This window comes from Hipposideros armiger, unplaced genomic scaffold (assembly GCF_001890085.2).
Source record: "Hipposideros armiger isolate ML-2016 unplaced genomic scaffold, ASM189008v1 scaffold_410, whole genome shotgun sequence".
NCBI lineage: Eukaryota > Metazoa > Chordata > Mammalia > Chiroptera > Hipposideridae > Hipposideros > Hipposideros armiger.
In genome coordinates, this window is record NW_017731760.1 from 1,270,636 (window position 1) to 1,274,815 (window position 4,180).

Sequence of the window (4,180 nt, forward strand, 5' to 3'; positions counted from 1 at the left end):
GATGAGGAGTTATATGAATTTTATGATGAATAAAAACTTGAGTTCAATAACTTTATGTAATACATTTTTTTTCAAATTTCGGGCCCCACAATTAAGGTGCGTCTTATACATGGGAGCGTCTTATACATGGGAGCGTCTTATACATGGGGAAATACGGTAACATCGGAATAAAAACTATGAGGCTAAGATGAAGCTTCTGAGATGTCAGAGACATTTGAAAAGTTATTCCCCAGGGAAAATAGTTCTATAGTGAATTAGTAGTTAAGTGGAGTTCCCATGTCTAATTCCATTCTTCTCTTTAGATAGGAATTTTTAAAATGGTCTTGGGAAATGGAAGCAAGTGGCTTTGAGATTCACTTCTGATCTCCTGGACGTGAGCGCATGTGGATTAGGGAAGAAAATAAGACACAGGATTTCTCTAGTTAAATTCTTTCTCCTCATCCCCAAGGAGCACCATCTTCAACACTGGGCCCCTCCTGAGCCTTCTGGAGGCCACTGGAGAAAGGGTGGGGAGGAATTTGTGGGGATCCCATGTCCAAATGAGAGCATGAGGCATGCTTAGAATTGTTTCTTTCTGCTTAAGGAAAACCACAAAATCTCTCAATGCTAAATAAAGGACTGCAGGGAAATAGTGTGAGAATTCTTTACTGAAACCCGTTTCCCTTTAGGTCTGCATACATTTAAAATTGTCCTCCTCTAGTACATTCATATATTAGGCTTCTCTTGAGAAACAAGTGTAGCCATAAATGGCAGGTATTTTAGTGTATACAGAGGGTGCCAAAAAAATGTATACACATCTTAAGAAAGGAAAATATGTATTAAAATTGTAATACTCAATACTCGTATAATGATAATAAAAGATGAATACAAGTCACATTTGACTTCTGCAATTACAAGAGATGCTCAAAGTGGTTACCATCAGCATAATTTTAATACAGTTTTTTTCTTTCGTAAAGTGTGTATACATTTTTTTTGGCACCCTCTGGAGTGATGGAAGTGCATAGGCTTTGGAGCCAGATATTCCAGTTTGAATCTCACCACTACTACTTATTATTTGAGTGACTTTGAGCAAGTTATATACCTACTCTAAGCAGTACTCCCTCACCTGTTAAATGTGAAATAGTTTATATAAAACATCCATCTTAGTACTTGTTATATAGTAGCTAGTCAGTCATCCTTATCATTACCATCTCTCCTAAAATGATCATTTGTTCAAGGCTAGCAGGTGTTTTAGAAGGTCTGAGAGATACGTTAGTACAGTACTGTCCAGTAGAAATGTAATGCAAGCCACATCTATAATTTTGCATTTTCATGTAGCCAAGTTAAAAAGTAAAAATAAACAAATGAAATAAATTTTTATATATTTAACTGACATCCAAAATATTGTTGCAACATATAATCAATAAGAACATTATTAATGGGATATTTCACATTTTTTTAAATTTCAGACTAACTCAATGGAATATGACAATTTTAATTATGGCATATATATTTCAATTCAGACACAAATTTTTCATCAGAAATATTTGATCTGTGTTTAGATTTCAGGAAGTTTACAGTTGAAAAATAGATTTACATATCCAAGTTGTTCTAAACGTACCTAAAAGTTTTCTAGCAACTGAATCAAGTACAAAAAATTTGTTTTTCCTTTAATATTTGCATCCACATTTATAAAACTGGTTTACCTTTTTTAGAATAATTGATTTCACTTTGAATCAAATAAATATCAGTTTCAAAACTATAACTTATAAACTTTAATTAAAACAAAACAAAACTATATCTAACTTAAATAAATTCACTAGCTCTTATTTAATTCAGAAGAGTACTGCAAAATTGAAAAGCAACTCTAAATCAAGAACAACAAAATTCTTCAGTTTTTTGTAGTTTTAGTAGCCAATTTACATGCACTGCTGATTAAAATTAAAATCTACATATTGATTCATATTAGAAAAATGTATAAAATCAATATTATTTATTTGTATTTAGAAAAGTTTCCATTTCAGCATCAATTCTCATGCCTATCAGCTAGTCACAAAAAATGCTTTTCCTTTCTTTGGAGCTTCAAATTTAGCTTACTTATATGTAGAGTGATATTGGTGAAAAAACAAATCACAGTACCATTTTTTGTCTTTGATTATTGAACAACATTTTTTCAAGAAAATATTTAATTCAGGTTAATAGTACAGTAAATCTTTGTAACTCCCATGACTCAACCAATAAGCCTTGGAAAAAAATACAAGATCATTAAATTCATTGTCTTCTATTTGTTTCAGCAGTTTCACCAACTGGCATAATAGCATTCACACATGTTGAATAATTTTAACTGCATCCGTGACATTTTTCATACTGTGCTTCAGAAAACAAATATTTCCAATATATATATGTTATACAGTAGAACAAAGAAAGCAACAAGAGAAACATCAATCTTTTTAAACATTCCAATAAATCTGGATTTTTTTGACCTAACAAAAGTGGAACACTTTTCATTGTGATTAAAAAATGATTTTTTTCATATCTGGCTGAATTCTTCTTTGGATAGATATGTAAAGTTAAAAAACACATACACCCCAAGTTTGATTTTTTTTTTTTTTTCTTAAGTTGACAACATTTCTTAGTAAATTTGGAAGTCNTGCTTTAAAAATATATGGTCCAAACTGAATATCAGTTACAACCATTGATCTGTGTCTTTAGTCGATTCTGATCCAGATTCGGGGTTGGCATACTTTTTTCTGTAAAGGGCCAGACAGTAAATGTTTTAGGTATTTTAGGCTGTAGTAGCACAAAATCAGCCATAGCTGGTATGAACATGAAGGGGCATGGATGTGTTCCATAGAACTCGAATACAAAACCCATGACCTGCTAGATGTAGTGCAGGCAGCAGTGTGCTGACTGCTGATCTAGATGGTGAAGAAAGCGAGTTTGGGATGTTTAGTAAGAGTAGAGAAGATTTAGCGTAGCCATCATTGGAATCTTCCATGTAGCACATGTGAGAGGTGGCCTCTGAAGGTGTGCAAACTGGGGCTCTCTGACTAAAAATGACAAAAGGATTGCGGCTATTTGGGGGGGGGGTGGCGCGGTGGTATTGAATTTGGTTGTCATGAATTTGTAGTGAAAATCTGAGATTGAGGAATGAGAAGCTTGGGGAAAATGAGTTTTTTTACTTAATCCTGTCATCACCTGTCTAGCTGAAATGAAATACTTTGGCCTATACAAATGCTTTGGCTCAGGTCAGATACTTGGATTGAGTGTCTCTTGTTACTGGAGAGGGAGATAGGAACAGAATAGGAGCTACATGATAAATAATGTTCTTGCAGATGAGAAACTTAGAAGTCTTTAAAACTTTGCAGCGATATAGAGTCTCTCAAGGAGAGGGTTTTCAGGGTTCTTGGACCACACAGTTTATAAAGTCAGTCTCCTTTCTAAGAGTGAGTACTAACTTGATAGTGCGATTGTAGCAGCTTCAAGATGGATTTTGAGATCCACAAATAGGATATTAGCATCACCTGAAGAAGCAGGTGTACTGTAAAAAGAGGTTGTAATAATGAACAAGGATTAAATTACTAAAGAAAAGGTGATGAAAGAGTTTAAAGATGAGAGAGGTGAAGGAGAGGAGAAAATGAGGGAATACAGGCTACGATTTCGAGGCCTGAGTGGGATAACCCAGGAAGCACAAGGGAAGGTGTATGTGCCTGTAGCTGGAGGAGCAGGACCAAAGGAAGATGACAGATAGGACTTGGGCCCCTTGCAGAGGCAGAAGCCCTCTGCTTCACACCCCCTTTTTTTTTTAGTTCCTTCAGTAAAGTTAACAGAAGTAAAATATAATAAATATACAGTAAATCCTCAATGTCGTTGATAGGTTCTTGGAACTGTGGTAGAACGACATGTACCAAAACCAGTTTTACCATGTTGACACCTATTTTTTTGAAGGGCAGCATTGTCCAAAGTTTTTCTCATCATGAAACACCAAAAGTAATGTTTGTATACCATAGAGAGATAAACAGACAAGGCTGCAGTCAGAAACAACTGGTTTAGTAGAAGCCCTGGTCACCCCAAGCCTTACCCAGTTGTCCTGAGGGCTGAGGGGATGAGTATCTTGGCACATCTGTAACCCTTTGCGCAGTGTGCTTCTGGCATACCATTTGGGTGCTCTACTTTATTTTTTTTATTTTTTATTTAAAAA

The 4,180-nt window shown here is 34.9% G+C and overlaps 1 protein-coding gene across 10 annotated transcripts in view; it reads left to right on the forward strand.

The window, feature by feature from the left end:
- The window catches only part of CEP70 (centrosomal protein 70), a 76,841-nt gene that overhangs the window by 35,373 nt on the left and 37,288 nt on the right, over nt 1-4,180 (forward strand). The window lies entirely within an intron of this gene.